The following is a 26,722-nucleotide window of genomic DNA, read 5'->3' as shown; positions in this document are numbered from 1 at the left end:
ACTAAGATAAAATGTAGTTATAGGGACCTTTGAACTTGTGTTGATATCTCCCTGTCTTCTGAAACACCACGTAAAAATGGTTGTGAGGAAATGCTCTTATTTAGCTCAGATAATTGCCTAAGAAATACAATCAGGTCTAAAGAGGTAATTGCACCCGTATACTCAACATTGTTTAGGCTAATTATTGAGTACAATGCCCCTTTAGAATTTATCTCAATTAACAAATAAAACAATTAGAAATACCACAAAGGCTGTTAATCAAAAATATCACAGGAGTAAAATCCCAAGAGAAGTTGGAAGCTATATGCCTTTATTTAGTATCTTGGAGACATTGGAGCAGTCATCTCTGACTTGCTTATCATGCCATTAGTGACCCAGTTGAACTGGGCTCTGCAAGTCCAATATCTCCACAATACAACAATCAGGGGGATAAATATTCATCAACATATAAATAAAACGTGATGGATTAGCAGGTTTATTGCCCAGCAAATCCCAAACCTTTGAAATAAAATTCTCCTGCAAGTTAAGCAGTAGTAGTTACTATCTAAACAAAAAATAGAATATTCGATGGGTATCTGCATGGTTATTCCAGGACTAATGGGTATGGTCCTCCTGGAGAAAGATGGTGATACTAGGGGAAGGGTACTGGGAAAGTGACAATGGTTATGACACCGAGTGGCCTTGGAATATTTATGAATCTATATATTCATGAAGTGTGGTTGACAAAATGTGATGATGACTGCATGCTGAGCATTGGTGTTCACTCATCCACTCATAATAAACTGAAACAAAATGGACTGGAATATGTACTTACCTGCTGTACCGAAAAAAAAAACACTCTCAAACTTAAAGCAAAAAAGGCTGCATAATTAGTGTCAGCAAAAATGCCTTCCTATATCATATGTTTTAAGTAGTACCCCTTTTCCAACAGATACGGTTACAAGAGAACTGGGTTTTTATGTGCATGGCTCTCAGATTATATGTTCATGTTTCCATCATAGTGAGGAAATCCTTCCATCTAGCCCACTTCAAAGGGAATATAATTAAAATACAAACAAGTCATATTACCACTGTATTCTTCCCTTATTAGACCCAGCATTGAAAAAACTGCACCTTTGGTATGCACAGATCAAATCATACTGCTTAGTGGTAAAATCCCCAATTATTTTTTAAATAAAATAATTTCACAGGCTTGAAATCTTTCAACTATCCTGATAGATTATTACAAATACCATCATACTCTGTAGATTACAGCTGTTATAAGATTACCTGTACATTGCTTTTACATCCATAAAATACCCAGTCCTATTTGACCCCCCATTTCATTAACAACAACAACAAAAAAACAGCGGCTTTGCGAACACCCGTACTACAGACCTACATCCACACCAACAAATAAGCAAGAATTGCTGGAGGGATAGGATCATAAATCACCATATTCCCAGACTATGGCATAAGTAGCCACTACAGGTCAAGCAAGTTCCTACTTTGTATACATTTAATGCTAGCACAAGCATAGGTAGGATAAGGAAAAGGGGTCAGATTTTGTTTTTCTATTAAGTACTTGCAAAAGGTGGCAAGAAATGTTACGTGTGTCTGTTTAAAGATGTATATGACTTGGCCTCTTTTGACCCATGTAATCACTTGCCTAGTACTGTTCCTATGATCAAGTGTTCCTAAACTCTGATGTCTGGCATTATTGGCAGCCCAAGAAGTGTATACTACAATGCACTCAAGTAAGAGTGTGTGTGTGTGTGTGTGTGTGTGTGTGTGTGTGTGTGTGTGTGTGTGTGTGTGTGTGTGTGTGTGTGTGTGTGTGTGTGTGTGTGTGTGTGTGTGTGTGTGTGTGTGTGTGTGTGTGTGTGTGTGTGTGTGTGTGTAGTACTGCATATGTGCATGCAGACACAAGCACACATACACACACACACACACACACACACACACACCAGATTTTTCAGGACGTTGATGTATACAGTGTTATTAAGACCAAACTGTGCAACTTCTTTGCTTATGATTTTGGGACATAAGCAAAAGTAATGAGGACCAAGACCCAAAATGAAGGAACAGTGTTTAAATCTTGCTGTAGTTCATTTAAAAAGTTAATAGAACAGCAGGTTTGGCATTAGCATGCAATTCTTGAAAAAGAAGAAATAGGAAGCTCTAATCTCTGGCATCACTGACTGACATTAAACATCATTGGCAACTCAGAAAGTGCATTGCTTATCTTCAATGTGTGTGTATCAACTTGCATTTTCTCATCAACAGAAATGAAACTATAATCCCTGACATTATTGGATAAAAATACTTGGGGCAAATAAACAAAATCAATAAAAAATTTTAAATATTAATGTAATTCACTTTGGAATTTAATAGAACAACATAACTGACATTGCCACACCAGTGTAAGACGGAGTCGTCTTTGGTGACTGAGGCTAGTGGTGTGGCAAACTGAGCATTTCCCATCTTAAGATCCTTGGTTTCCATCAACCAGTAAAGATCCTGTTTGCAGAACTTGGATAGTCTGATTTTGTTGCATACAGTGTCTGACCTCTAAGACCAATGGACCATGGCTGTCCACTGCAGCATTTGCATGTGAAGCTACACATGGAGAGCAACACTGAAATGATCCCACCATTATTCTTTAGTCCTGCAACAAGAGCTGAGCCAAACCCTTACTAGAAACCATAATCTTATAAACTTAAGCCTGCAGTGAAAGGAGTTGACCACATAAAACTGGTGAATAAAGAAAACCTACTAAAAACTCAACTTCCTACACAGGACAAAACCATTTCTGACAGACAAGGCTAGAACTGCCATAGCATCAACCTTCCTACTCGCTGCTCTTCTGTATGCAGCCCCCATAGTAATTAACCACTAGTTTACCCTACTTTCTTCATTAGAACAACACTACAATAAAGTGACAAAGTTTTTCACTAATCACAAGCTTAGGGCCCTTCACTGCATACTCCTCAAACAATATACTCTCAATTGGTGACCACCCACAAACTCTTATTTCAGCCTGACAAATGCCACAGCCCAAGGAGTATCCCCCAGCTATATAACCTCAGACAAACTACTACTAGCAATAACAAAATAAAGTATTTCAACAGGAGAAGCACTGTACTTCCCCCACCTCTCAAAAATCTGGAACTCTATCCCCTTACTTATTGGACAATTGGGAAATGCAAAATCCTTTAAAACTTTGCTAAAATTGTACCTTACTAACACATGGCTTTGCACCTGCTCCTCCCAAAACTGATTTTTATCTACCCTAGCCACAATAACTGAGACAAATGAATGAACCACAATCTCCCATGAAAAACTTGTCTCGTCGAATTTCTCCTACTCTGTATCATAAATCTCTTCTCACAGATATCTCCTCCTGTGTATCACCTCAATTTTCCTCTAAGTTGTAACACTGTCTTCATCAGTCTTTTTGCACTTAACAGCCATACTCACAATTTAATCTCTCCTGTCTCCGTTCTTCTACCACATAACTGCCCCCTCTCCATCTGTCTCATAGCCCTTTCTTTTTTATTTCTCTTTGCACTCCCTGTCTCCAATCCTTCATCCCTTCTCTACCTAACATTACATACCTTACTATTTCTACCAGTACTTCTTACTTCCCTACCAGTTTGTATATGAATGCTATATGCTGTACATGGATGAATCTCTGGCTTTGTTATTGTATATTGTACACTGTATATGGAGTAATATTATTTTAGTTTTTTGCACTATGTAAAATTTTCTAATTATTTGTTTATCTGTATTGTAGGTTTTCTAGGATTTTTCTCCTCAGACCTCCAGTGAAAAGGGACAATTCTCTTGCACAGCTGTACTATCCTGGTAAACAAATGGAATAAATGAACAAATAAAGAAAGAATCAGCTCCAATGTCAGATTCAGATGACAGTGAATGGAATCTGAAGTGTAGTGTTTGAATGTAAATATCTGAGAAGTTTCTCAGCAAACTCATAACAGTGGAATGTAACAGAGACTACCTTCAGGTAGGTAAAACTTGAACCAATGGAGCTGTTAGGACATGGTCATCCTGGTATGTTAAAGTTATTTTGACTTCCTGCAGCCTTTGGTGCGTTGCTACCATGGACATATCTTTGGAGAACACCCATGAGGATGAGGCAAGATGACACTGGAATGTCTAGAAATGGCAATGACTAACTCCTACCAAGAAGTGTAAGTATTTTCTTGAATGTATAGCAAAAGCATAATCACAAATCAGAAATGCAATACAATATAAATTCCCCTTTCTACTGCATCCCCATTTTACTTGCCTGTTTCCAGACTATTTTCTTAGTGGCACTTATAAACAGTTACATACATACATACAAATATTTCAAGCACAAGCATTAATGCCCTTCTAGCCTGCCAATATGCCAAAATAGTTGTTCGTATAAGTGTCCAGGCTGCGCTTAAAAATATATAAACTAGTGCTTGCTTTAATGTAGTTTGGTAGTCTGTTCCAATCATCAGCTTTTCTATCAGAAAACCAATTTGTACACTTTTCATTCCTATAGAATCTTCTACATAGGTTGTCTGATTATGTGCTACTTTTTGATAACTTCAAACACTGGCAGAGGTAGTTGTCTCTAAATGCCCTATATATCTGAATAAGATATCCTCTTAAATCTCAATAGCAGACATTGTACGATTTCAGATATTTTAGTTTGCTATAATAACTTAAATGTTCACATCCATTGATGCTCTTGATATATTTCCACTGTACTCTTTCCATTTTATTCATGCTTGTTTTCTTATAAGGTTTCCATATTGTTATTCCATACTCAAGTTTTGGTTTAATGTAATTAGCAAACAATGATTTCATCATTTCTGATTTCCCAGACTTTATAAATCTTTTTATACAACCTATAGTTATGTAAATATCATTAACCAGTTGGTTGATATGTTTAGAAGAACTCAAAGCTGGATCTACCCATATACCCAGGTCCTTAAATTAATCTACAGTTATGATCATTGTGTGCTGTATTAAATATTCACCTTTCAATTTATGTTTCCCAAATCTCATAAGCTTAGTTTTTGATGTATTTATCAGCATATTATTCTCCTGTGCCCGAATGGTCAATATAGTCAAGTTCTTTTGCAGGTCTGCCCAATCTGTAACACGTGTAATCAGTTTAGCAATTTCAGGTCACCTGCATACAGACTGTAGAACATCTCAGATAAAAAAGATAGGTTTGAAAATTTGCACCATCATGTAAATTCAGTATATGTGACACTTTGATAGAATTTAAACTATTCATTAGAAAATTTTATTTGGCTCGTTTATACAATGGTAAATAAAGATTAGGTGGAAAAGAGAATGTACTTACACAAAGAAAAAGCCTTTATGACCCCCAATATATCCTATCTTATAAGTATTTGAATCAGCATGTATGGCTGATTTATATAGATTATCTGCAAAGACATACAATTTTGCAAACAAAGAAAAATAGACTTTGGATGTTTTAACTAGAAATTCAAATATTAGAATAATGAAGCCAGATAAGGGGGGCAGTACTGTTTGATGCCATAGATTATTCTAGTGTTATGTTTTTATATTCTTTATACCACATATTCTTTGATTTTTAGAAATGAAATTAATATTGCATACCACAGAATAAATTTATTTTAGATGATTTGTTGATTGAAGAAAAGATTTCTTCTAACACTTATGGATTTTTGAAGGTCAACAAACCTAAACTAGCCACAATTTTTGGAATTCCAAAAATTCATAAGAACATTAAGAGTCCACCTTTTAGGCCAATAGTAGCCGTGAGGGGGTCGAATACCAACGATATTGCTGTGTTTATTGACAAGTCCCTAAAGTTTTTCATGCACATGAAAACACATATGTTAAAAGATTCTTTGGACTTTCTAGGGAGACTTACCCCAGATTTAATAACAGTGAATGCTCTTTTTTAACTATTGATATTGTTGACATTTTTCCCTCTATCCCTTTAGAGGAAGGTTTAGATTTATTTCATGAAAGCCTTTCCACTTTTAAAGTGTTCAGGAGTCAGGAGATTAATTTGTTGTCTGAAATGATCAAAGTAGTGCTGGAAAACAATTTTTTATTCTTTGAGGATGAAATTTTTTGACAAATTAAAGGGGTTGCAATGGGTGTGACTTATGCCCTGATTTATGCAAACTTGGTTTTACTAGGATTGGAGAGCTCATTTGTGTTCACTTCAAAATTTTGTTCATTCACTAAGCTATATCTGAGATTCCTGGACAATATATTTATTTTATGGGACGGCCCTGAGAATGTAATCAGTGATTTTATTAATTACCTGAACAATGCTACCTCTTTTTTTTAAATTAATACATTGTTTATATAAAAGAATTAGTAACTACTTAGATACTAGAACTGAAATAGTTGAAGGCAGTTTTAGGTCCAAGTCTATATAAAGCCTACTTTTAGCAACTCGTCCTTACCCTTCACCAGTGCGCACCATTTTTCACAGAAAAAAAAAAAGTTTGGTGAAGAGACAATGTATTCAAACTGCAAGGATTACATCTCAGCATGAGGACTTAATAAAAAAAATTGAGTATGTTTCAAGATTATTCATTGTCAGGGGATATCACACAGATTTAGTTATGAATATAGCACAGGAAATTCTTACAGAATGGGATAGAAAATATAGGCCACTCTTGGGTACAGAATTTGTTGACCCTAAGTTTAAAACCAACAACAGTGGTAGTAATTTTGATAGGGTACTGGCAGTGGAATTTAACTATGCTGCACCAAACAATAAAGGGATTATTTAAAAAAATTGGAACATGTTAAGATGCATGTTAAGATGCTATATAGCCGGAATTTTAGGTACGGACCCCAGATTTGTTTCGAAGGCTGGTCGTAACTTAAAGAGTTTATATGAAAGGAATGTTTATCATAGGGGGACTCAAAGTTTAGGTACTAAAAATGTGGGGTTGCAGTAAATGTCAATACATTTTAGAAAAGGAGAGCATTACTTTAGGAAACAGCTGAAACAAAGGTATTTTTAAACCGAGGGAATTCTGTCAGTAAAGGCATAATTTATATGGCAATACATAAAAAATGTACATGCTTTTTTGTTGGAAAAACAGAAAGAACATTAAGGAAGCAAATATATGAACATGTGTACAGTATTAAAACTAGAAGTGCCAACAATGGTATATGCATATACAAGCATTCTCTACTTAAAACCTCCCACGGTGAATTCTTATTTGGTATTTTAGAGCAGGTGGACTTAGACCCTAGGGGATGTGATTGGGAAAGCATGTTGGAGTATAAGGAGCTGTTGTGGCAGTTTAGAATAAATGTCTTTAATAGCCCTGGTTTAAATGATTATGTTTTTATGCAACTTGTGTTAAAACATAGAGCAGCCAAATTATCGAGCTCTATGTTATTTAAGTATCTTGTGAATTTTTTGTGGGTGCTTATGTGTGTCTCAAACAATAAGTTCACACTAACATTTTTTTAACCTACTGTGTGAATTTTATAAATTATATTAATTTTTTGTTATTATGTTTACAACTTTTTAAATGTTTTTTTGTAACACAGTTTAAAATGTTTAGGTTGGATTTATTTACAAACTGCAGCTTCACTAATAATATCAGAACAAAAAGACATGCCGTGATTGCAGTGCCAGGCCTCATAACACCCCTGGATGGGGGTTAATTACACATTAAAATGCACCCTGTCAGGCATTATTGCTTGCTTATTGACTATTATGTTCATTCGTTTAGCAGAAATATGAAATAGTACAGGAGCGAGTGAACAATGTGTGCATCAATCACTATTTCCTGAATATTAATGTCTGACATATAACAAAACACTTGCAACAGCAACATTTCTGAACAAAAAGGAATATCAAACTCTAATGGCTGCCACTATTGACTGACTATAATCATCACTGACTTACCAGAAAACATTTAATACTGGGAGGTGACAAGGGAAAAACAGAACATTGTGCTCCGTTTCCTGAATAATAAAAAGCATTACATTCTGGTGGTTGGCTTTATTGAATAAATAATTATTATTTACCAAACAGAAGTAATCAAAGTTTGGCATTGTTGACTGCTATAATCCACGGCATTAGAGTGTGATATTTCTTCTTGTTGAGGAAATGCATTAGGATGCATATCTGACTGGATTGTGATGACATGTGTCTTTATTTCTTTTTCTTTTTTTAATTTTGCTTTTAATTTTCCATGTCCCTCATAATATAATACATACTATGAGGGGCATGGAAATGCAAAATAAATAATTAAGTAAATAAGTAAGCAAAATAACAGCACATCTCACAATCCCAGTTAGTATACTTCCACAGCACTTCCTGGACAGGAAGGAGCATCACATTCTAATGTCTTGCATTATTGACTGACTACAATAGTAAGTGATTTAACCCAAATCTGTTAAGGGAAATAAATAAGAAAATAAGGCACATTACCTACACTTGGAACCCATGCATCAGCATAGATTTCCTGAGCATCTACTCACTGCCTTAATTCAAAAACAAATCCCGAGTGATTATCAGAAAAATAAGTAAAATAAAAGCCTCACAGTTGCATCTGTTGTGTGATCCATGTATACTTCTTGAACAGGAAGAACTGTAAAAACTGTAATGTCTTATTTATTTATTTATTTGCATTTGATTAGCGGGAAAGTCCACCTGGGTAAAACCTCATTTTCAGCAGAGGCCAGGAAAGAAAAGCTCCAAAAATTAAACATCTGTTATAAAATTATTATATAATATTATATTATTGATTCACTACTATCCTAGGTGATTTAACCAATAAGCTATTTCATTAGCAGGTAAAAAAAGAAAAAAGAAAACTCAGAGTCACATTGCACTCCATGCCACCCGTGCATCAGCATTAATTTCTTGAGCATATACTCACTCTGCCTTTATCCAAAGACAATTCCTAAGTGAATTACCAGGAAAAAAAAAAAAAACAAGAAAAGAAGTATAGGGAGAGATGGGGTAAAATGCACAATGGGATAATAACACGTATGATTCACCACGCCAGCACATTTAGAAGAATAACAATCTAATGTCCAGCTTTATTTACTGCTACAATCATACGAAACAGAGTTTGATAATTCTTATTGCTGAAGAAGTGCATGTTAATGCACCCCTGACCCAATCGATATCTGTTTTCTTTGTTATTGATTTTTTTTTTATATATATTATAAGGAGCATATTAAAAAAATGCACATGGCAGTTGTATCAGGGGTGCATCTACATGCACTTCTTCCTCAACGATAATAAGTATCAAACTGTAATGTCTGACTTTATTGACTGTAATCATAAATGATTTACCAGAAAATAATAACAGTAAAGCACACATTTTGCACCCATGGTGGCTCGCTGACTGGCTTACTTACTTCCACTTACCGGCTGCTATAATATTAGAAAGAACTAGGAAAAAAGCAGAAAAAATAATGACTCATTACAACTGGTAGGTGTGCAACAAGCTTTCTCAGAACAATAGAAACTATGAAACTGTAATGTTGAGCAGTATTGACTGAATAAAATGTTTATTTTGTTTAACAGAAAATGTATCTTATTGGGTCTATATTACAACATCGAATAACCCTTTACGCGAATACCTAAACATCGACCCCTATACCGCGAACCACGAAAATCCCGAACGCACTAAAACACGAAAAATAAAATATCTAACTATCATAGTCGGCCAACCCCACCACCTGCTACATAGTACCTACCCAAACAAAATAAATAAACCACATACATATACTAACCAAACCCTACTTCTAACGTAAAGTAAAGCACCAAAACCCTACTTCTAACTCTACACTAAACCCCATATATACAACTAACTATGCACTATCCTTAACCCCTCCCTAACCCTAAGGTCCGTAACTACCACACACTTCCCCTACAGACATACACCCAAACAAAATAAATAATCCACATACATACATTTAACAAAACCCTACTTCCAACACTACACTAAACCCTACATACATGACTATCTATGCACTATCCTTAACCCCTCCCTAACCCTAAGGTCCGTAACTACCGCACACTTCCCCTACAGACATACACCCAAACAAAATAAATAATACACATACATACACTTAAAAAAACACTACATCTAACACTACACTAAATCTTACATACATTACCTATCTATGCACTTACCTTAACCCAAATCCTAACCCTAAAGTCCTATCTATCGCACACTTACCTTACGGAGCTATACCGCAGACGGGCCAACCAAAACAAATTGACATTTCAGAATTCGCGGTTTTGGACGTTCGAGGTTCATGTACTTCGCGCAATATGGGTCAACGTATTCGTATTCCCGTAAATGGGTTTTCGATCTTGTAATAGGAACCCATCTTATTACTAGGGACAAGGTAAAATTAAAGAAGAAAGGAAGACACATACTGATTCCTAGGCTAACAGCAGAACACTGAATCCAGAAGCAAAAGGGAAATCTGTGTTGAAGATTGCAAGGAACCCAGTTTAAGGTAGTTGAACATTCCAACAAGAATGAAATTAGGACTGGGACAGGGTGGGTGTGCACTGTATTTAAAGAAAGTTAATAAAATGAGTGGGATAAGTGATGGCAAAAATGGGTATGAATTACAACAGTGGTCATTTTGAACTGAGTAACAGCAAGAAGGTTAATTAATAAAGCTGACAGTGTACATTTAACAAAGTTTTTTTTTGCCTTTCCTATCAGTCATCAGCCCCCTCCTCCCCAATTGGACCATTCTTTCTCCATCACTGGTGTGAGAGTCAAATGGGAGGAGCCATCATTCAAACAGCTATGGGGGTGGTTCGAGATTTTTTCTTGACTCCTGGTTCACAGCTAGTGAAGAACTGCAGAAGGGTGTGCAATGAAGATTATGTCCCTTCAGTTCTACAAGGGGTATTCCTTCCAAGCAGCCCTTCTTCTCTCAAGGCATGAGGAGTGATCCAGTATCCACCAGGGAGAATGCACCAGCCAGTGTGCCCCCAAGGGCATGTAGCCCTCCATGAGAAGAGATCAGGCCACATTCCTTCACTTCTCTTCCTTCCCTGCTTGGATCTTCTAGTGCTGGTGCTGTTAACCAAACTCTAGTTGCATGAGTCACAGTCAAGGCTCTATCCCTCTCCATTATACAGCCAGACTCTTAAAGTTTGACAAAAACAGCTTTCAATGCTGTTAACTTCTAGTCTTGTACTATGGCATAAACAGCAGCCATCACAGAAAAGTGGAGGGAATCTCAAACTGTTTTAAAAGCTGTAAAAAAAACTTTCAGCTGCCACACTTTTTTGTTTGTGATAGTGCAAAGTGCATTGCAACTTTTAAAACTGCTATATAATTGCATACACTTTGCTCACGTAGTGCTACAGCTTTCAAAATTTTAAAGCACTTTATACTCCTGCAATTTTTCCCTCAGCTTGTAGTACTTTGAATGATTAAATCTCCATGTACTACAAAGCCCTATGTGGCAGCAATAAATTGTGCTATAGCTTTCACAGTTGTAAAATACTTGACTGTCTGTCTCTGTCTCTCTCTCTCTCTCTCTCTCTCTGTATCTCTCTGTCTCTCTATCTCTCTCTTTCTCTCTGTCTCTGGAACTGGTGAAGCTCAATGTACTTTAAAATTATGATCCAGTCTCTCTCTGATCGTAACCAAGCATTTAATTGTTCACAAAACAAATGTCAAGAAATGCATCTCTTGATTTCATTTTGTTCTACTTTTGAAGTGAATTTATTGGCATCTATTTTTTGAACATAGAACAATTTATTTTTGATCAGAGACTTCATCATAAACCTGTATGTTGGTGATAAGACAGAGTGCTGAAATTAAGGTTGAGTTTATGAAGTATGTTGTGGTCATTAGTGCTGTAGGTTCACCGAAGAGTTAAAAGGGATGAGAAAAGGAGTAACTGAATATAGTGGTGCAAGAAGTAAGACAAAAAAGGGAATTATTCAGTGAGAGGGATTAGAAAATGAACAGTGGAAGGAAGGACAGACAGGGAGGGTTAATGATATAAATTGCATTAATTAGTTATGAAAAACAAAGATTATGTGAAATATTAATTGATCTTTATTAAAGATCATAAACTGAAAAGGTTATCACAAATTAATACTCAACAGGAAAAGCAGTTTTGTTACAAGTTCATTTGGAGATGATTTTGTTCTTTTGGCATGCAAGTTAATTCTATAGAGTAGGTAGACTAAGGCGGGATTTAAATATTTTTGAAAGGAATGGATCTGCACCTGTTGTCATTTCATATGTTCCACTTATGCAGTTATCATTTTCTGTCTGCATTTCATAATCTCTCTCTTTCTGTCCCTTAGAAGTAAATTAATTATCAAGAAAATAAATAGAAATCGTGTTTGGTGTATTTTGACTGCAACACACATAATCTCTTCTATTCACTTTAGGTTTTATGTAGTTGACTAGACCTGTCCACTAGATGGCAGAATTAGATCAGCTAACAAAAGCAACATTTGCAGCCCATGTCAGTCATCTGTAAACTCCAGAATCAACACAAGCACAGAGATAGGGATCAAGAATTAACTACAGGTGTACTACAAAAAAAATCATTGTTTTTTATTGTTTGCATTTATTCCATTTACCATTTATCACCTGCTTACTATGTGTCACCTGTGTCTGCTTTACTTCAGTATTTGTATCTCTATTTACAAATCTGTGATCTAAAATATATTTTAACAAGATAGTTTACTTTATTCTGTATCTGCAGAAATATATCTTTTAGGTATTTAAAGTAAAGCGTTTTATTAATTTTTTTGCACATTATATTCAGATGCAGTTACAAAGATCAAGTTATATTAGATCTGCATGCAATTGGAGTGACTGCATCATCGTGGGTGCTAAGGAAGGGAAAAGGTGATATCTACTGTGTGTTCAGGTACAGCTTGGCAGTCCACAAAGTACAACATTACAGAGGGGACTGTAAAACTGCTCAGACTAATACAAAGCAAAGAAAAGAATTGCAAAATGTGACAAATGCTGAAAGATGTAAGTAATGTAGAATGGTACTATAGAAAGCAAACATGTCGGAGGACAGTCAGCACTCAGCAGAAGAAACAAACTCAGTGGCTTAGAATGTGTAGGGTAATTGGGACAAGCTGATACCTTGGAGGAAGGGTTGATACCTGAGCTGTCAACGTACTTAAGAACATCATCTTAAAACATGACATAGACAAGCTTTCAGACTGGATGAGTAAGTGACAGTTGAAATACAATGCCAAAAGTCTGATAAATCATATTTTAGCTGGTGGAACCCCTTAAGTGATTATTACTGGGGGGTTAAGATCAGCCTCAGACAGGTTGACAGTGAAGACATATCTGGGAGTTACCATTATACTTCAAACAAAGCACTTTGCTTGGAATGGTAAATTAATGACCATCACAAGTTTGCTTTGGTGTATCTGTGGAGCTGTGGATTTCAGGAAGACAGAATTCATTCTGTGATGCTGAATTGCATTGGTGAAGTCTCACTTGGTGTATTGGAGGATATATCATAGGAATAAGAATGAGATGTCCAGAGAAGTGCAGTTAAGAGAGAGAAAGAAGACTGGCAGACTGCAAAAGCTTGATCTAGACATAGGCAGATTTAGGCACCAGAGAACCCAGTGGGCGCTGAGGGCCCCTTGTTCTTGGAGGAGGTCCCAACTAGAACATGTTATCTCTATATTTTATAACATGCCTGTCAAGCCAACAAAAGCTGGTGCAGAAATCTTGTATACTTAGTAAACCAAGTCGGTTATAAATCTTATTTATATTTCCTTTAAAATTCACAGATATCTCTGGTTATAGTAAAAGTGTTTTATCAAGTAGCAGGCTTCACAATTCCATTCAATATTTGATCACTTACTTAGTACCCCCTGGCTTAGTTAAACCCTGCTAGTGGATATTCTGTTCACTAAAACTAAAAATATAACCAGCTTTAGGTTCCTACAAGTTTCCTGTGGTTATGGGGGTTCCCCTTAATCAACCTTGATTGTGTTGAGGCCCCACAAAAGCTGCTGCTGGTTGGGGAAATGAGGGGAAAAATAATTTGAATTTCCTGATTACGCTCTTTAACCTGAACAGGGCTATGATATGACCCTGTTAGGATAAAGCTGATAATGAACATGAGCAAGGTAAGCACTAGACAGATCAGAAGCCCCAAAGTGACTGATCTCAGTGCAAATCTTGGACTTAAAGAGCTGATGCTCCCAGTCCTCAGGGATGTTTTTCTCCTTCAGGGAGTTTTATAAATACTGGCAGAACACCAGATACTTTAACTCTCAATGCCTTTGAAGGAATTCTGATCAATACCAAATATAATAGCAGAATAAAGGCTGAAAATCAGGAACACATTTTAAATATTACTCTAATTCACTTAAAACATTAATAGAATAACACCTTTTATATCAGCATGCATTTGTGGACAATAAGTATAAAACTCTGTCTGGATTTATTTACTGTCTGTAATCCTAAGTGATGGACGATGCAGTGGTACAGTGGTTAATGTCGTTGCCTCATAGCAAGAGGTTTGTAGGTTTGATTCTTGGCTGGGGTGGAGTCTGCATGCCTTCCCTGTATCCATGTGAGTTTCATTCCAAAGACATGCAATCTGGAGTGTTTCTCCTTGGGCCTCTGCTGAAAATTGGGTCAGTCCTAGTTGGACATTCCCAGTCAACAAAATGTTAAATACCATATCAAACATTTTTATGAAGGAGAGAGTAAAATTATGAGGCAAAAGGCAAGATCAGGGAAGATCTGTGAAATCAGGGACAGTGATAGGTGTGCATTACTCCTCAAGCTTATGTGTGTGTGTGTGTGTGTGTGTGTGTGTGTGTACGTGTGTGTATAAAATATCACTGATTTGTATCTGTGCACAAACCTAATACTGCCAGGACAAATACATTATTCTTCTGGTTTCAATAAAAATGCAGCTAACAAGTAATTATATTTCAAAGGTAAGACATGAAATATATCACAGAATATTCAGACACTTAGATCTTTATGAGACTGTATAAATGGATAGATACAGGATCCCCCTTAATCATCCTTGACTGTATGGAGGCCCCACAAAAGCTGTTGTTGCTGTTTGGGGAAAATGAGAAAAAATGTGTTCATTTTCTTATTACTCTCTTCAACCTGAACAGGAATAGGATAAGGCTGATAACAGCCTCTGTTCTCAAAGCACTCATTGGAAACCCAGCCCTGCTCAGGTGTGTGTACAGACAGCTGCTGTTGGCTATGTGAGGGAAGGTGAGCTGAGGATTATGTGGTTATTACTACTTTATTTTTCATCACAGTCAAACCTTAGAGGTGTGCACAGGAGGTAATTATACCTTGTGTTTGGGCTGAGGACAGTGTAGTCATTGTTTCTTTTACTTTTCTTACAGACTTCAGAGGTGTACAAAGACAGTTACTATAGCTTAAGAAAGGGGAAGTGTACTGTTTAGGAGCAACAAAATAGTATACAGTACAGTAATCATTAGTTTTTCACATTCCTCAAAATCACACATCAGACACACATACAGGTGGCTGCCCTTGGAGTTTAGGGGTGAGGCGTGAGGATGCCCACTGTGTGTATGTATGTCAGCAGTCACTTAAAATACATGACTGTGACAATTTGAACCTGTGCTTTCATTCTAATCTAACACCACAGGGATGCATATAGGCAGTGGCTGTATTTTTGGGGGGCTTAGGAAGTCAGGTAGTACTCACAGATAGGACCTGTGTATCCCCACAACAGTTGGCTTGTTAGTTTATTCTGAGTACTATTTTGTCAAATTTGACATTGTCTTGGTCACAACTTATGTCTTCCTTGAAAGAAAAAAAAATAAGACTGAAAATACTTTCTTACTCATGATTTTCATTTAGGTCACTGTTGATTAAAAAGTTGGGAACATTCCCTAAAATGCATCCCACAGCATTTATAACCCTATGGCTTCTGGAGACTGCAGCTTAATTGACTTATTTCCTAAATGATTATTGCTGTGCTGTCTCGGTCGGTTATAATGTGTTGAAAGGATGCAAGGAAAATGAAAGCTGAACAGCAACACTGAATTTCTTTCCTTAATTATAATGTTGTTAGAGCCATAATTGGATGAAAAGGATGTATAAAAAGAAAAGAAAAACTTTAAAATGCACTTCAGAGCATGTAGAAAGCTACTGCTTCTTAAAAAAAAACTAAAAGAGTAGAAAAGGAAGTAAAAAAGTAATGTGCATGGCACAAGGAGCCCAAGATGTGTATGTGTGTGTGTGTGTGTGGGGGGGGGGGTTGGCAGGGGGGAGCACTGGAGGATGTATGTGTATGTGTGTGAGGGGGCTGAAACAGCAGGCAGTGCTGCCTAGGGCACAATTTCTCCTAAGTCTGGCCTTGTAAAAAGAGTTGTTGTAATGTATCATTTTTGCAACAAAATGCCAGTAACTGTAAATGTCCCTTTGTGAGATGGGCCAACATAGTGTGGTACATACGTAGGCCTTTTGTAATGTAAGAACATTGTAGCTATAGGTCAGTCTGTGTTTACTACTCCTAAAAGTTTGCAGCATGAACTAAAAGATTGCTTAGGAGGCACGGCAGTGAGAGGTGACACTTAGACTGGAAGTGCCTGGGGGGGGGGGCGCAAAAATGCTAGCACCAGCCTTGGATCTAGAATAAGAAAGAAGAAACAGAAAAGGGCACAACTGTTGGAAAGGCATGGACTGTGAGAGAAATGGTAAATTACTTTATGCACAAGGCCTGACAGAGAAGTGGTAAATCATTTCATACAGACGGACTGAGAGAGAGAGAAGTAGTAAATCATTTAATGCAGAGGGCATGAGACAGAAGTGGTAAATCATTTCATGCAGAGGGCAGCAGAGGTATAGAACTAACTTCTGCAGTTGGTGGGAGAGTGTAAATTAGCACAGCATGTGAAAGGACATGTGATAAAGACTAGACTGATGGTCATTCTAATGTGGCATGCAGCTACTTGTAGGGGGAGGGATGGCTGTAATCTTGTGCAGACTAAAAAGCTTTGCCTGTCTTCTCAGCTCGGTTTGTGTTTGTACATATATAACCATGAAAACTGTAATTAATGTACATAGACTGAAACCAGAACAGAGCTTCAGATTAAAAGTAGCACGATTTAATATTTTCACAAGTTAATTTTAGTTGTTAAAGAAAGGAAAAAAGCTACAAAATTAACTATCAGCACAAGAAGTGAGATAGGGATGAAAGTTTTATATACTAAGAGCTGCTGGAGATAAACCTGTTGCACCTACATTACTCAAATAAAAAAAATGTGTGAAACTACCTTTGCCAACAAGACAAATTTCACTCAAAGAGTAAAAATCTACATTGTTTAGTGAGACAAAGCTCCCCTTGAATACTAAGTACAATAATTTCCAAGGTTACTGCACTTATGAATAATGGGACTTGCTCCCTCACAATAACCCCTGATGATATATTTAGTCTTATCCAGCATTTTTGGTGAATGAAGTATAATGCATAACATATTTCATAATGAGTATGTCTAATGAAGACAAAGAAAACCACCTAAGCTGGGAATGCAGAAGATATCTGTGAAGTTAACTATCAGTGGCTGACCGTAAGCTTGATATGTTGCCATGAAGTGGTGGACTAATTTCTCAGCGGATGTTATCTGTAGATTAACACCCTACACACAACAAAACATGTTTGCTCTCAGTACTGAATCTGCACTATAGGAAAATCATGTTTCCTTTCTGCAGTATCCGGATTAACTTTTCTTTCATTATTACTAAAATATGTAGGCTGCTGCTAAGTTTTCAATCTTAATTGACTTCAGTGAGCTATAAGGATTTGCTGGGGTCCTGCATGGTCTGGCAGTCTGTTTTACATTTATCCAAAAAAAAAGTTCAGGAAACCTGGCCACTTGCAAGTTTTTTATGTTTTGATGGAGAGATTTATACTTTTACAAATCTAGGTTTTCATCACAGTTTATGCAAGAAGAGAGAACATGATCTGCTAGAAAATGATGAAGATTCTGCACAGTTAGAAGTTTTTTTTATTGTTGGTAACTCAAAAATTTCAGGGAGTTCCTTTAAAATTAAATGCAGCTTGAAGCATGTAATTCAGTCGATTGCTTTCTATGAAAACCTACACCTGGTATTTTAAGTATGCAGCCCCCACAAAGGAAGCTCATAGTAGGCAATCTCTGATAAGGGCCAATAACTTTGCTCCACAGACTAGACTCCATGCTATTTGTGCAATATAACATTTCTGAAAGGACCTCTGTCATTGGTCCATGCTGCTTTTTCAGCTATGTCTACTTTGTTCTTCCATTTCTTCTGTGAACAAGTAAGTGATTTCAAACTAAATGTGGTGAGGTGAGATGCTATACTGCAGGGGAAGAAACTCTTTATGAAGTCTACATTTTGATCATGTTTAAAAACAAAGAAAAAATAAGCCAGTACTAGGGGTATAAAAGATAAAACTCTAGCTATGGACCAGATGACCCCTGTGACTAGTGTATTAGGCTGTTACTGAAGATAATGCCTGTGTCCTGCTTATCACTTGCTGGATTCTTCTATTTTTCTTGCTGTATTATTAGGCTGACCACTAACATCGCATATATATGGCCATATTTTTGTGTGTCTTGTTGAAAACTGCTCCTCAATGATCAATGAAAAATCACCATCTCAATTTTATTTTAGAAACATGCATTTTTATTGGCATTTGTTTATTATCAAGGCCAACCCAGGTACTGTTCCATGTGGTTCATGTAAAGCTTGTGCTTATATTAATAGAAACACTAGCTTTGTTCATCCAGTTACTGGGAGGGTTTTTGAGTTTAAAGCCAGGGCTACATGTAGGACTACAGATTTAGTATATATGGCAGAGTGTGATCAGTGTGAAAGTTTATATGTTGGAAGAACGAATTGCATGTTTAAGGTTAGGATTTTACAACATCTATCAGCTATTAGGAATGCTGATACTCATAATGCCCTCTATAGGCATATAGAGAAACATGCACAGCACAGCTTTAGATTTAAAGCCATTGTTAATATCAGGTTGAACAGTAGAGGGGGTGATATTAAGAATATAACAGAGCTCAATGAGGCCAAGTGGATTGTTGAACTATTAGCCCATAGACCTCCAGGTCTCAATGAGATGATTCCAATGAAACCCGCCCTGAAAAATAGGCGGGTGTTTTATTGAATTTGATTGGCCATGCTTTGTTTTAAATTGTTACTACTTTGTTTGATGGTTATCTGAAGAAGGGTTACACCCGAAAGCGCTCATCTGTAATTGTTTTTACTGCTTACTGAAGTTGGATTTGTACAGTTTTTTCTACTTGACATTGGATTTTATTAAAACCTTTGGACATTCAGCAGTGTTCTGCAACGTTTTTTCTTCATATTTGTTCCTTGGCGTCTAGCAGAACTTAGGTGAGGTGTTTTGTTTCACATTTTTGACTGTTTGTTTCTGTTGTAAAACACCTCACATGCTGTAAAAAGAAATAAGAACTTTAGTGCTACTGACAATTTTGCCAATATGCAAGTTAACAAGTCTAATATTGAAGAACAACTTTCAAGGAAATTGGTGCTGACAGATAATCCGTTGCTCAAGTTGGACTTCCATATAAAAACTAATAGTTTTATCAAGGATTCAGTTCCTCTATGTGTTGATCAGAACTTTGATAGTTTACTCAGAGATTTAAGTTATAAAGTAGGCAGGCTGCAATGCCTGCAATGGCAAAAGAATCATTTTGAAGCCTGTTTATCTTTTGGTGTTGTACCCAGGGGTATGAGGGTTTTCTGTATGCCTACGCAAGGTGACAGATACCCCGACCTTCTGGCGAAATGGCAACTCATCGACATCAATACAGGCTTCAAATATATGGAGTTGCTTATGGATTTTTTTCAACCAGAAATGGAGAAATTGAAAAAAGACATAGAAGTACTACAATTGAAACTTGAGACTGAGTTTAAGGATGATAGATATGTAAGCAGGCTTGAACAGCTTTATGTCACGCTATCTGATAGTGATGACAAACTGAAACAACAGAAAATCAACAAACTTAAGAGGGACTATGATGATTTTACACAAGGTCATATCTTTGTTTGGCCCAAGGAACACTTTGGCCATGTAGATCAACACTCCAATGTAAAGCGCGTCTCAGAGCAGGCTCTCAGGAACCTTGCAGTCGTATGCGAGACAGGAAATGGAATTGCTACACAGGAAGTTACAAGGAGCGTGAGTACTGAGCTTCAGCAACGAACTCCCATTGATGAGAATCCAATTGGTGCTTCATTGGGGCAGCAGTTAGAAGGAGAACAACTCAGCAATGAACGAACCTCTGTTATTCCAACATTCTCAACAACGGACAGAGTTGCTTTGTTGGATAATGTCTCTCCATCCACGTTGGTGGATGATTCTGATTCCATCAGACAAGGAGCGAGAAGGAAGGATACGAAAGAACAACAGCGTTTTTTGGCGCAGCTCCCAGCGCCGGTCAAGAAAAAGGGAGAATGGAAGAGGTCTTTGAGCGAGGGAAGAGGAACCAAAAAACGGAGGACTGTCGAGTGACTGGTAATCCTAATAATAATGTTGTTTACAATCTTTCTCATCATGTTTTAACAGAGGATGAGAATTTTATTTTAAGTAAGGGCTTGACTTTTGTTCCAAGCAAAGAAAGCTGTTACAACGAGGTCATTATGGACTTAATGTTTTTTTGTGGAACTATAGCTTTGAGACAAATGTTTGGGGATGGTTCATGTGTTTCTGCGGGGCTAAGACAACCTAGCTGCTTTATCCCCCCTTTTACTGCTTCTATGCATAGTTTTATTAAATGTTGTGAACATGATTTGTTACAATATTTACAGCATGATCATGAAAAAAGATTCTATAATTTAACAGCTGTTCAACGTGAAGCTATGTATAATTTGAGTAAGAATGACACTATTGTCATCAAGCAAGCGGATAAAGGAGGGGCAGTAGTGGTTTTGAATGCCACATACTATTTTGACAAAATGAAACAGTTACTGTCTGACGCAGATACTTATATACCTATAAATCCCCTACAAGTTAAGCTATTGGTAGCACATGTTCATAATGCACTTAAACAAATTTTGGATGATAAGCGTATTGATGAGCAATTGTTTAATTTTTTAAAAAAGGATGATGTTGTTACACCGATTTTTAAGGCGTTACCCAAGATTCATAAAAGTATAACGGACCCACCCCTCCGACCTATAGTGTCAGGTAGAGGGTGGGTCACAGCGAATATATCTATTTGGCTGGAATGCACTCTAAGGCCATATTTGGATCGTATTGATGAAGTGCTTAAAGATACAGGACATTTTTTAATGACTTTAGGGGCCATGAATATTGATAACAGCAATGGGTTACATTTGATGGCCACAATAGATATACAAAATCTGTTCACAGCCATTAGTAATGATTATGGTGTCATGGCTATACATACAGTATTACATGAAATGGAAGTAGAGGGTTCGAAGATTGATGTTATCACTGACTTGCTTACTTTGGTTTTGGAGAACAATGTTTTCATGGGAGCCAATGGCATTTATAGGCAGGCACATGGGGTAGCCATGGACACCCCATGTGCCAATACCTATGCTAATTTGGTACTGTCTTTTTGGGAAAACAGGTTTATTTTAAAAAAACAATACTTGGTCACAATATATTATTCTTTACAGGCGTTTTGTGGATGATATTTTTATTTTGTGGAATGGGAATGAAGTACAGTTTAATGATTTTTTAGTTTTCATTAATTCATCCACTTCCTTTTTGCGATTCTGACCAATAGTTCATGGACTGACATTGACTTTCTAGATGTGCATTTAGTTCAAAGGAATGAAGGTTTTTCCACACACCTGTTTAGGAAGGATTGTTGGAGGAACACCCTACCAAGCTTCAATAGTATGCACCCTAGGCATACCTTTCCTAATATTATAAAATGACAGGTTAGTAGGGTTTCTAGAATTTGTACAGATGAAACATTGTTCAATGTTGAGGCTGATAAATTGATTGGTTTGTTTAGTGAAAGAGGTTACAACAAATCCATGACCAAAAGAGTTATCCAGAACAGCAAGATACATAGAAGTGATAGGTCGACACCATGGCTGCTCTCTGATATGCAAGACAGTTCATCTAAGTCAAATAGGGGCATATATAAAAGGAAACCTCAAATTATGTTCACCTACAGCAATAACATAAGAGGGGTCTGTGATGTAGTCCGAAAGAATTGGAATATTCTAACCACTGATGATAAAATTCATTCCATAGTAGGGGAATATCCCTGTTTTGGCTTTAGAAGAAATAAAAATCTTAAAGACATTTAGTCTCATGAAAAGTTAACTGATATTAAACATTTCAAGGCCAACCCAGGTACTGCTCCATGTGGTTCATGTAAAGCTTGTGCTTATATTAATAGAAACACTAGCTTTGTTCATCCAGTTACTGGGAGGGTTTTTGAGTTTAAAGCCAGGGCTACATGTAGGACTACAGATTTAGTATATATGGCAGAGTGTGATCAGTGTGAAAGTTTTTATGTTGGAAAAACAAATTGCATGTTTAAGGTTAGGATTTTGCAACATCTATCAGCTATTAGGAATGCTGATACTCATAATGCCCTCTATAGGCATATAGAGAAACATGCACAGCACAGCTTTAGATTTAAAGCCATTGTTAATATCAGGTTGAACAGTAGAGGGGGTGATATTAAGAATATAACAGAGCTCAATGAGGCCAAGTGGATTGTTGAACTATTGGCCCATAGACCTCCAGGTCTCAATGAGATGATTCCAATGAAACCCACCCTGAAAAATAGGCGGGTGTTTTATTGAATTTGATTGGCCATGCTTTGTTTTAAATTGTTACTTTGTTTGATGGTTATCTGAAGAAGGGTTACACCCGAAAGCGCTCATCTGTAATTGTTTTTACTGCTTACTGAAGTTGGATTTGTACAGCTTTTTCTACTTGACATTGGATTTTATTAAAACCTTTGGACATTCAGCAGTGTTCTGCAACGTTTTTTCTTCATATTATTGTAAAAACTCTATGTAGCTTTGTACAAAAAATAATTTTTACTGAAACCACAAGCTCTTTGACAGGATTCTGGATTATAATCATTTATTTATTCATCATATCTTAGTAATTGGATCGGCCATTTGTACATACCATTCTTGTTTTGACTGGAGTCCTGGGGAAAAGTTGTATTTTAAAAAGTACATATTAAAAAGCTTTAATTGTGAGGTCATTCATTTATTCTTTCTCTGATACCTGCTTTATCCTGTTTAGGATTTGGGGGAACTGCAGCATATCTTGGCAAGGAATGGATATAAGGCAGAGAACCAGTGCTAGGTGGAAGCAAATTGGTGCAATTAAGAAAGCTCGGTAGGAAACAAATTTGTAAATGTATCTCTTTAGTTGACAATAAATATATTCAATCAGGGGTGTAGCAAGTAAATTCCATGTTGTTCTCACAAGCTCTTACGGCTACCCCTCCCCCTCCTCCCAGACACCTGGCACTTAAAATGGACACATCTCTCAAAAATGTTGGCCCCCAAAGCACATGATAAATGTAAGCAACATTATCAACTGTTCCACCTTAAACTATTAAAATACTGCATCTGTTGTTAAAGGCATTCATTTAGACAGTTGTAGACATAATAAAACCTGAAAAAAGCCATGTCGATATGATGCTTAGAAAAAAAATGTACTCTAAAGACTACAAAGAGTATACCTGGCTGCACCCTTGTATTTGATTGTTTCCCGCCACTGAGGACAGATCCATGTACTGGAGAACTGTAAGACATAAGTTACTGGCAGGCAAAGTCTTCACTCACATTTCTAGCCATTTGCAGTTGAGAGTGAGTCATCTCAGTCCCATTTCTGCTACTAGTGACTGGCTGTAAATGTGAGTAGAGGGCTGTGTTGGTAACTGACTTTCATTTCAGGCAATGCAATGCAGTGGGATACCAGTGGTTAGGATGTTAGCTGCTGGTACACTGTTCCTTTCTTATCTGAGGTATCCTTCTTCTGTGTGGGCATAGTGTAACCATAGAGAAAGTTATTATTATCCTTATTATTATATATTATTGTTTATTCTTATTTATTCATTTAAATTTGTTAACCTTGTAAATACACTGGTCCAGGGGCCCTTTTCAGGCACAAGAGCAGCAATCTAAGGAAAACTATTACAGATATAAGGAGCAGGCAGCATCAATGATAAACATTTACAACTACAAGGACTGTAAGTTTGAGAATTGACACATATAAAGATTAAGCACTTATAAAAAAAGTTATAAATGAATGAATAGTTACAAGATAAGCTAATAGCTTGTCCTGTATATGTAACATAATTAATGTTGTCCATAAAGTATATTCTTAACCAGATAAAACACATGTAAAGTTGAATTAGAAGCTCCAGGAAGTGCATTGTCTTAACAGAGTACCTAAATGAGCAGAGAAGGTTATATTTCCTGGATCCCATTTTAATGGAAAAGTAGGGAGGAAAGGATCTTACAGTACTGAAAAGTGGGATAAGAATGAAGAGAGGTGATGTGGAAGGAAGTGAGCAAAGAAAGAAAGAAAACGAAAGAAAATAAATTATTATTATTATTGCTATTGGCTCGTACAACAGAATGGCTTATCAGTCAGTATTGACATTAAATCACTTAACATTGGGTGGTGCAGTGGTTAGCACTGTTGCCTCACAGCAAGAGGTTTTCCAGTTTGATTCTCAGCTGGGGTGCTTTTGGTGCAGAGTCTGCATGTCCTCCCTGTGTTTGCGTGGGTTTCCTCTGGGTGCTCTGGTTTCCTCCCACATTCCAAAGACAAGCATCTGGAGTGTTTCCCCTTGGGTGTCTGCTGAAAATGGGCTCTGTCCCAGTCGGACTTTCCTGGTAAACAAATAATAAATAAATAAACATATCCAAGTGCTTTGTAATTGTTGGTGCCCCAGCTACTGGAACATATTTTGTTGTGACCCTTCACTGAGTGGGTCCTGTCTTTACAGCAGGACAGCCACTTAGCCACCACAATTTACAATATTCTGTGACTGAACAGAGAAGTAAATGGGTGGCTGGCCATTAACTTGTTGGGTTGCTATGGTTATGACATCACCCTGAATTGTCTGGGTCATATTACAAATGTGGGGGTTGGGAGGGTGGCCTAATGGTTAAGGTGTTTGCCTTACAAACACAAGGTGTAGGGTTTGAGTCTCACAAGGAATAACTGGCTAGACTTCAAATGGCTCGCAAGGGCAGTTAGCTTAGTACTAATCTATGAACCTATGTGTAGGTGTGCAGTGTAGCATTACAAGGAGAACATCCCACCTCCACAGTGATGTATATCTCGGTGCTCTGGCAACACACACACAATTTTGGCTAGTGTTTATCTCCTCATTTTCCCTGGAAGCAGGCATCTGGCACCCCCAACATGTTCCCTTTCCTGCCCCCCTAGATGAGTGATTAGGCATTGCTCCATCATTCCTCTCTCTTCTACCCACCAGTTCCTCCATCTCCTTGGATGTTGGTTCAGCTGCAGCTGCCTGCATCATACTCATTGCTTCATTCCTCTGTGCCACAAAAGCAACCAAAGATGAAGTTATTTTAACCTGAGGGAGTGTGGGGTATAGCTCCCCTCTATAGAAAACATTTTTTCCTCTGGGGAAAATATGTCAACAATTGGCTCGGTCTTGGTACTGTTTCTTTATTTAGTTGGTTATTATATTATGTAATGTTTGCTAACCAGGTAAGAAGTGTAATCAGTCAATAACGTTCAACCATGACCCAGGCAAAAGACTGAATGAGACGGCTTATCATATGCATTACAGTTGGATGGAATATAGCCACATGGAAATAGAATTCTTGTAGCACTTAACATAAATGAAAAGTGAGTTGTAAGAGCTTATCACTTCAAAAATCCTATTTTCAGACTATTAAAATACAAGAAAATGAATGCACTATAAATGAGGCAACAGGAGAAGCGAACTGTCCTTCATTTTATCTGTTTTTTTTTTAAACTGACAACCATCCTGCTTTTTTGTTTTGTTTCTTCTAGGGGATAATAGGATAGATACAAATCTTATGCAGAGCTTATCTCTGCTGGGAGTTAGTATTTCCAGCAAAGGCACAACAGACTAAAAGTACCCTGTATTTAAGTAGCACAGTGAGCACTTGAGTACTTATTACTTTCCTGTACTGTGGGTGGTGGTTTCTCTAAAAATCTAAAACAAAGGGTCAACTATTTGATTACTTTGCCGATGATGCTGCCCAGATTGACTGCCCTCGTCATGCCAAAATACCAAAGTATTTAAAGCACAGGCCCCTCTCCAGTAGTGTTCTGTTACCACAAGAAATGCCACAGTCTGGTAGTCCTCTGCTAAGTTTTACTTGGGATCTCAAAAAGTGAGGTTTTAGTCAAATAGATGTGTACCTGCCTTGCAGCAAACCATTTAGATAAGGAAAGAAAGTATTGATCTAGCTAGGTTCACATGTACTCAGCTGAAGTGCTTAATTGGTTCAAAAGGCCTTCGAATATCATTTAAGGACAATTTAATTATTAATGTTTTTGTAAATGAAATTAAATGGGAGATCTCATTATCATTTTTTTTTCTTGTTAGAAATGCAGCTTAGTGCAGAGACCTGCCACTTCATAGAATCCCTAACCACAAGTCTGCACGTATAAATTCTTATGCACTTTGTGCTAGTTTCAAACCTAAATATGAGAGAGT

The sequence above is a fragment of the Protopterus annectens genome, chromosome 10.part0, assembly GCF_019279795.1.
Source record: "Protopterus annectens isolate FY-2018-M chromosome 10.part0, PAN1.0, whole genome shotgun sequence".
Lineage (NCBI taxonomy): Eukaryota > Metazoa > Chordata > Ceratodontiformes > Protopteridae > Protopterus > Protopterus annectens.
Note: the sequence above shows the minus strand (reverse complement) of the source record.